The sequence below is a fragment of the Hippoglossus stenolepis genome, chromosome 19 (assembly GCF_022539355.2).
Source record: "Hippoglossus stenolepis isolate QCI-W04-F060 chromosome 19, HSTE1.2, whole genome shotgun sequence".
NCBI classification, from domain to species: domain Eukaryota; kingdom Metazoa; phylum Chordata; class Actinopteri; order Pleuronectiformes; family Pleuronectidae; genus Hippoglossus; species Hippoglossus stenolepis.
This window is the reverse complement of record NC_061501.1, coordinates 7,095,940-7,105,212: the sequence shown is the minus strand read 5'-3', so window position 1 is coordinate 7,105,212 and position 9,273 is coordinate 7,095,940. Positions and strand designations below refer to the sequence as shown.

Sequence of the window (9,273 nt, the reverse complement as noted above, 5' to 3'; positions counted from 1 at the left end):
GAAAAAAAAGGTATCAAACAAATATAGCAATTTAAATTTGCAATTTCAAGTTACTGTTAGTGTGAAGGCACCATGCATGTGTTCATGTGTTTAGGGTTCCTCTGCCCTCTGCAACAGTCTTGACTATGGAATGTGTGTGTGTGTGTGTTAGATACACATTCATCTATCCACATCCATTCCTGTGGATATATAATAACACCTTTTTGCACACAGCAGATGGTTCGGCCTTTAAACCACATTCAAGCCTTCTGTAGAATAAACACTGGTTATACTGGTTAGACCCCTCTGACCCTTTACCTGTCATTTCTAAATGTAATGTTGACACCTGTAAATACACAATGTTAACATAGACCCAACACTTGCAGCTTCGCATCAATTTAGTTGTCACAATTTAGTTTTTATAATAATGCATCACCTCCATGTGGAGAGGGAGATAGGAGGCTCATCTGTCCCAATACTGTCAGTCTTATTTTTAAGGCAGCAGCCATGGATGGGTAGAGACACAAACTGGTGTAAGCGAGGCAATCATGGATGACAGGAAGAAGAGGTAGTTTCAGGCCTCCCCTTCAGAATATTATTTTATACCAGTACGATGCAAGTCGGGCGCCTGCAAGTGTAAAACCTGCACAGTGCACAGATTGTCTTACGCTTTTCCCATAATGACTGTATAAAACAGATTGACCTGTAATGTTTTTTGACTTGTTCTGCGCTGATGAGCAACGCTGACACAACGGCAAGTGCATATTTCCACACCGTAATATCTTTTGCAACCATCTCCTCTTCCTCGGCAAACGTCTTGAGGAAGTGGATTTTGGCAGATTTTAGAAAAACAAAAACACTTTTCAGGTCTGGTTGTCATTATGCCAGACGGCCGCTGCTACCTGCTGTGTGGGAGGAAGTCAGGCCGAGAGTGAAATCAAATGACTTTCCCTCTGTGAGCTTCTGCAGCCTCCCTGCTCAGCGTTGAGGATGCACGGCTGAAACACACGTGAATTCTCGGTGCACTGCCAAAACAACGTGTCAAACCAGTAAAGAAGTTCATCTACAGCGTGAACTTCTTCCTATTCATCATTGTCAACGAGTCAAGCTGTAAAAGCAGCTGAGGGACACCGACGGTAGCCTGCACGCTGCACTTTTATAACCACTCTGTTACAAAGATATTTAGGCCCTGGCTGCTCCACACTTGGCGGACTGTCAGAAGTGTTGGGGCGGCTGCTTAAAACACATAAATATGGAAGTCAGCACTTTTCGGGAGGCAGAACAGCTCCTTTGAGGAAGGAATATGTTGCAGGAGTAAATCTGGTGTCTGCTCTTTCACTTCACAATCACACAAAGTACTCAAGGGGAAGAGAAGAAGGAAACCTGATGAAACCTGACTGCACAAAACTTAATCTCCCCAAGGCAATGCAGGGAAATCCTTTAAGTCCACTCTGCAGCAAAGAAAAGATAATGGAACCATTTAAAAGTTCTTTATTCATTTAAAAAAAATCTTTTTTCTTACAATGCAGCTGTTTTAGATAAATGTGTCTCGTGTCCTCATCACAACACGAATACACATTTTCACTTTCTTGCACGAAGCGTCTTTGACAAAGCAAACAGAAGTTTCAAGTTTCATTCAGTCCAAGACTTTAAAATGAGACCGTCATGGGCAGCCGTGTCAAAGTACTGCAATACAGCAAAGTCTCCTAAGATAGCTTTGAAAGAAAAAATCATCGACAGGTTTTGTTTGAGTGGATTTCAAAGCTAAACTGCATCTGCCGACCTTTTCTGGACGACGTTTTCAGCCAACTCCAGCAGCCGCGGATATCTGAACGTCCTTTTCAGCCAAGAGTCTGGGATTCCCTGGAGACCGTTCTGAAAGCACCACACAAGTTTTTCATTTCAACCACATCAGTTCACCGTCAACCCAATCAAACACACATCCACGACTAAAGACGACAACATGCAAAATGGTGAATTTTCATGTGCTGCTCTCACTTCCTGGCTCGAACGAAACTGCAGGGAAGCATGTGCCTCCCTGATGTGATTGAATATGATGATTAGTGTGTTACAACTGGTAAACAAAGAGTGGGAATCAAATTAGAACCCAGTTGGTGCACTACTGTAAAAGAAAAAAAACTCACAACTTTTTTGTGGTTAGTATTTGGTATTGTAGGTTGTGACATGCTAACATAATGTTTTTAATGACTGGCCTTTATAGACAATCTTAATATTTGTATGCTGATGTAACATTTTGATGTAAAATATAATAGAGTTTTTCCGGTTTGGGATCACTATAGGATAAAGGATCCATCCATCCATCCCTCCTTCCCTCCCTCCATTCATCTATCCATCCATCCGAGGGTTTGCCTTGCAGCCCCACGCCCCCACAGTACCTGTGCCCCAAAACAGGCTCCTATGAAGGAGGCTCGGCTGGCGGTGCATCCCCCGCAGCGCATGGTGTCCCTGACTGCTTCATCCAGCTGGGTCAGCGTCAGGACTCCGTGAAGCGCTCCCTGGAACGCATCGGGCAACACTTGGAGAACAGAATCAGAATCAGTAGAGCAGGGTGAGAAAAATGATACAGAAACAGATCAGAGGATCAAATCTGTTTAAGTTTGAGTTAGAAGTGTCCCATACAAAACTAGAATTGCACTCAGTAGAGCATATACCTCTGCCAAGGCCCAACAGGCTCTTTAAATTAAAACAAGCCATATAGCTGGAGTCACTTTACGTTTCTCAGCTACACATTGGGGGTAGTTACAGGTTTCTAGCCATATTTGTTGATGCACAGTGGCTGAAAAAAGCCCTGCACCCCTCTGCCCTTTCATGGGAATCCATCCTGTAGCTGTTGCACGATCTTGCTAAATAACAGACAAATGCAGATGAAAAACATAACCTCCTCGGCGGAGGTAATAAAACCACCAGGCTGCATTTGAACAGATCTGGAGAGCAGATCTCTTCTTCATGTGCACATTAGGTGTCTCAGGCTTTCGGCCCCGTAAAACCTGATACGCTGACCTCAGCAGGGGAGGCGGGATGAAGAGGAAGGAGGAGGGAGTCCATTAAGTCAGGAGATCAAAAACCTCTACCTTAAGGAAGAGGCCACGTATGGCTGTGTGCCACGTAAACATGCTGCTACCACTGACAGGACCCACCTCATGTGTTTGTGAACACAGCAGGTATGAGCTGCTGGGACGTCTTCCCCAGGTTCTCCTTCACCTGGTGGAGATGTGCTTTGGCAGAGATACAAGGAGAGAGATAAAGAAAAATACAAAAACAGAAATTGACTACATTATTTTACAGTTATTCTAGAAGAAGTGTAAATGCCATAAAAACACAGTAAATTACCTTTATTACCAGTATACCTTAAATTAAACAGAGACATAAACAGAAAATACAATAGATGAAAAAAGAAAATACTAAAAATAAAGTTGTACTCCCTGAATTAATATAGCTGGATTATTAAATAGCTTAATGGTCTTGCATTTTTTTGTCTCTGTGGACAAGTCATTTTTATCTTTTACTGTAATTTGATGCTGTTGCTGCCAGACGTTTTCATGAATTTTGAGATGCCTGCTGTCGAAACACACACCAGCTGTCTTTTACATCTAAATTGAAACAGTATATTTTGTAAAAATGTTTTTAAAGATAAAAAATGGTCCTGCACAGAGAGAGCTCTTTGTGTTTCTTCCACTTTTGCCCACATTTCCCATAAGACCTGCTGGTTTATGAGCTTGGTGTTTTGTCCACCTCTCCCTCTGTTTGTTATAAGCAAGAACGAGAGAAGAATAAAAACAAACATATCATAGATCGTAAGACCTCACACAAAACCCACCCTGATGGAAGACATAACTTACACTCCAATAAAAAGCCTCAGATTTTGCCAAGAGATGGGAGGATGGATACCAGGCTCATCACGTTTGCTATCGTATTAATATGTCATTATCATTATTATTCATTATCATATTATATCATCATTATTGGGCTACAGAAAAGAGTCAATGACCTTCAGCTCACTCTTCTGTTCCTGTTACATGACAAACCAGATAAAGAGATCTCCTTCAATCTCATTTGTTTGTTTGGCAGAAAAACAGAAATGCAAAAACAAGAGCTTTGGGCATTTTTTGCATTTACTGATAGAACAGTGTTAGTATGAAATAAGGGAGAGAGCGTTGAGAAGACATTCAGCAAAGGTTTGGATCAGGACCAAACCTGTGGCTGTTGCAGTTTGGCTCAAGTCTCCGAATGCGGAGCCCAACAGACGACAACTTTCGGGGTTTAGAGGTCCAACCACGTTGAACGTTTTTAATTTGCAGTTAAGTATTGAGCTAAGAAATTCAGATTAAAGCAGCTTTAAAGACACATGTTCCTTACCGATGACGGCCCGGTCCAGCTCCTGAGGGTTCTGTCTCTTTGGGTCATTCATCTGAGCCAGAACTGCGTCCAGAGCCTTGGGATCTGGACCATTCAGAATGAAATGCTCCAAAATCCTAATAAAGCCGGACAGACAAAGGGTTTGTCTCATTTCTAAACTGGATCACGCCGTGAGTTTCCACAGATTCAGACACAGCAGCTCTTTCACTTTCAGTGTAACTACTGTATTTTTGTTGTTGTTTGTGAGACAGCTGTCACTCTTACCTCGCTGCGGCCAGAGTCACAGCCACACACATGTCGTCGTTCTGCGTGACCCGTGTGGCTTTCTCCACTTTCTCCAGCATCTCAGGCCGCCCGGCGAACATGGCGACCACTGGAGACAGCTTAGTGACGCCGTCCATCTGACAGTCCACTTCACAGCCTCAGAAAACACACACATACGCAGACATTATGCAACAACCCCAAAACAAAACCACAATTTTAAGACGTGCGACTGCTCTCTTAAGGATTTCAGTAGAAGGATCACAGGACTATTCATAAGTATGGAGTCCAGTCTGTGCCTTCCCGAATATTAGAAAAAATAAGGGAAAAGTGAGGAAAATTCAAATGAACTTGGTCTTGGATTGTAAACATATATTTCAAATAATATCTATATGCACAATATACAGTATATATGCAATCATATGACTGATGATGATGATTGTCAGTTTTAATATTCCTAAGTTGTCAATTGGCACACTGAAGAATTGATATTTGGCCTGAACTTATATTGGTGCACAACAATTGCTCTTACAGCCAATAGGAGTTTGCTTCTTTCACAGTGAATCACAGATGTCCTCATGCTGAATTAAACCAAACACAGGAAATTAAATATTCTTAAAATACAGTCGAGTTGAGAGTTTAATTTGTGGCTTTTCCTTCATTTATAATTGTGTGCAGTTTCTCCCAATAGCCAGGTGGAGGAGCAAGAGAAAAAAATTGATTAAATTGAGGAACTGCACTCATCTTAATGACTGAGCGTCTCTCACATCCAGATGTCAGGGCGTGACAGATGTGCTCATGTAGTTTTCATGTTCTGTTCTTATGGTCTGTACCAGTTTCCTCTTTGCCAGCGTCCACGTTTCTGAAGAAAGCCTTCAGGCTGCTGTTCTTCCACGGGCCATCGATGGGCAGCACGGCTTTGGGACCTGACAAAATGAAATAACAGATATTTTATGTTGAACTATTGACTGGTTTAACAGCCTCATCTGTATTGACAGATAGTATGGGGAGTATGGCTGCAGGACCACATAGGACATTGAAGCTTCTCTTCTCTCTGCCTCTTCACTCATGAGGACTTTCACTGTCCATGATGATGACACAACGCACACATAAAGCTGCCTGCAGTTTACTGCACCCAAAGGCGCCCTGTGCTGTTATGGCATTTTATGGCAGCACTGTATTTATATGGTATCCTGACAGTAAAAAATATCCACAGCGCTGGTCAGCAGCTTGGACAAGGAAGTCTGACTGTATGGAATATTTTTATGGAGAGGGAGTTTCCCACTGGCAGACAGGAAAATCATTCTGTTTCAGACAGTAACAGAATGATTTTCCTCAGATCATTTTAGTCTTTAATACACTTTTTCGGTCTTCTTTGCTCCCCGCTGTGGGGCTAATAAAGGATTATCTTATCTTATCTTAATACTCGGCATGTCATGTGGTTACATGGACAGGTACTGTACCTCCTTTCTTCCTGTAAGGGTCATTGAGAGGCAGGTCGTACACGGTTCCTGCACCAAAGAACTTGTAGATGCGCTTGGTCAAGTCGTCCACGTCGACATCTGCCAACACAGGATGCACTGTGTCAGAAATCAATCATGCAGCTTCACCAGCGGCATCGAACGTCACGCTGCCGGTTTCGCAACTGCCCCCAGATTCAGTAAAACATCCATAGAGCGCATTAGGCTCACTGAGATGGATGCTGTAGACGACTGTAACAGCCATAATTAAATAAGAGCAGGAAGACCGTCACTTTGTATGTTGATGTCTCTAAACACATTGTTTTACAAGAAGGAGACAGGAAGAGGTTTGTGGTCTTCCAGGGTATAAAGAGGCAAAACCTGCCGCACATAGCGTGTGGGCAACTTCAGGCAATGATGCAACACTTCTGGCCTCCATATGGCCCGGACAAAATGGATGTGAACCTGAATTTGCTATGTGGTAAATTGTGAATCTGTCCCAAATAGTACAATACTAATTTGGGTTGACATGTGGTATTGCTATGGTTTTGTGGCCCAGATCTGGCAAACCAGAGTGGACCACCTTGGTGCCTCCATTCTATGTGGCATGTGGGCTGGATGTGGGATGGAGGCCAAACCTGGGCCACAACAATGTTGCTACATGGCCTATGTCTGTAGAGTTTGTTGAGGTGAGGAATGCAACACGAGGAAAAGACAAATGTTTGGAAGCAAGTCATCGGTGGTTTCTCTTTCCTATCTTTATTCAAGAGCTTGGTCTTTCAGTTTGAGAGCAGGACTGATTTAAAAAAAAACATTCTCATCAGTATAAATGCAACCCATAGACTGTATGACCTGCTCCCTTAAAGTGAGACCAAAGTATCTAGACCACCATCTAGTTTCTGGCTGCAGTATAGATACAACTTGCCTTCTCTATGTAAACACCTAAACACAACATCTATATACGACATGTACAGTGTCTGGGTGAATTTCAGTACCTCCACACTGACTCAGTGTCTCCAGCAGGACAAACGCCTGGTCTCCGTAGCAGGTCTGCTCTCCAGTTGTCCTGCAGTAGAAAGGGTTCGCTGACTGAGGCCTGAACTCGGGACACGGCTCCAGGTCAGACAGAACTTCCCTGAGCCTGTCTGCATTGTAGATCCAGTGCATGGGCTGGGCTGTAGGGGCGAGGGGCACACACACACACGACACACACACACACGCACGCACGCACGCACGCACGCACGCACACACACACACACACACACACCACACACACACACACACACACACACACACACAGACAGAAGGAAATGGTGGAACATTCAATAGTTTTCTTTTCCTGATGTGTTTGACATGACCTACTGTACATACAGTCTGTCGATAGTAGATAGCATGGAGCGGGGGGTGTTATGCTGGAGCAGAATCATTGCTCCAAACAACAATAACATGTTAAGCTGTGTGTGAATGGATGAATGGAAAAAAACATAGGCTACTGTATAAATGTGTGCGTGAATGGATGGATGTCACCTGTAGTGTAAAGTACTTTGAGTAGTTGTTAAGACTGGAGCAGTGCTGTATTAATGCCAGTGGTGGAGAACAATTTTTCCATTTATTTCTACTTTAACTTCAGTAAGAAATTTGAGTACTTCCTCCACTACTGATAAATGCAGTCATCTACATAATACAGACATCAGTGGTTTGGGGTGTGATGAGAATGATGTGTGGAAGTTAAACAAACGTTCCTCTTGGTTCATTCATGTTTGTCAGAGCAGCTACTGCAGAAACTCTGCTTTCATAACCGGTCGACATGACGACTTGTACAAGTTAAGGCCCCGCCCCTGTGCTTTATCAGCACGCACACATTTTGCTATAATGGTACTGATAATGTTTCTGGTCACGACTGAAGAAAACAATGACTAACGCTGCTGTGTAAAATTCATTGTGTATTCAAATTTACTGCACTGGAGCCTACATGAAGACTGAATGAGGCGGATTTGTCCTGTTGCTGTAATTAACTCAGTATGTATTGTTGTTGTATTGTAACTGAATACACAGTTTATCTTACCTGCTGCATCTGCCACTGCTGCCCCGATGATGGCCCCCGTGGCCCTCTCCGACACACTTAAGGCCATCTGCTTACACACACACACACACACACACACAAACTAATGAGCTAACACCTTTTCATCCTAAATTAAAACAAAAACGCTGTTGGCTAATTACAATAGCCGTAATTTTCATTAATGAAAACAAAGCTCATAATTGTGGTTGGAAATGGTTTTAAATGCTGTTCTCAGTGTTAAAATTGATAACAAAACTAATTAGTAATTGTGTTTTTCTATTCCATAATGAAATTCTTAGTGTGGAGTCAGTCTTGCCCTCCTCTTGCTCTAAGTCATTTATTTTGTTTCAGCTTAAAAATGTTACATAACAGCACATTTATTCAATGACCTTACATCTGGTAGAAAGATGAGATAATGTATTCTTCTCACAGAGGGAACATTTGGCTGTAATTTCATGCTTTCATACCTTGGAAGTCCTCAAAGTCCTCGAGTGCTGTCGAACAAAACGCAGACTTGTTTATCCTCAGCTCGGAGCCTCGTCTTCACCTTGTAACATCCACTTGAAAATGTTTTATAAAGCCGTGTCGGTTTCTTTGCGGGGTGGAGATGGGGGGTGGGCACCATCAGGCCTGTGATAAGCACACGCAGTGCCTTTTTGTGAGGAGGCCCAGGAGGAGGTGAGAACACTGGACCAATTAGCAAAGTACCTTTTTAGGACATTTCAACAACAAAGTGTCAGGGGTAGATGGTGGGTCATTTTTGACACTGCAGCTTGAGACATGAGGTGACTTGACTTATGTTATGGGGTAGGAGTCATCAGACTGACTTCAGCTTTTGAAAGTTTGACTGTCAGTGCCTGTTTGATAAACCAACAAACAAATGGACAACGTTAGCTGTTGTCCAGCAGAAGTGCATCCAGAGTTTAACGATCCATTGTCTTGTCAGTTAGGGACTGTGTAATGAAAACAGTTTGTCTGATTCCCTGTGTTTTATAAACCTGAATCACAGCAGTACAATCATTATTCTGTTCATAACAGTGTGTGAGGTTCCCCCCCTCAGCATGATGTGAGCAAGATGGCCGCCACGTGAATATGGTCAATAAAGAATCTTGACTCCAGCACCATCGTTCCGCA

General features: G+C 42.9%; 1 pseudogene; it reads right to left on the bottom strand.

The window, feature by feature from the left end:
- Positions 1-1,454: 1,454 nt before the first annotated feature.
- Positions 1,455-8,772, bottom strand: LOC118098877 (annotated as a pseudogene).
- Between the last annotated feature and the right edge of the window lie 501 nt (positions 8,773-9,273).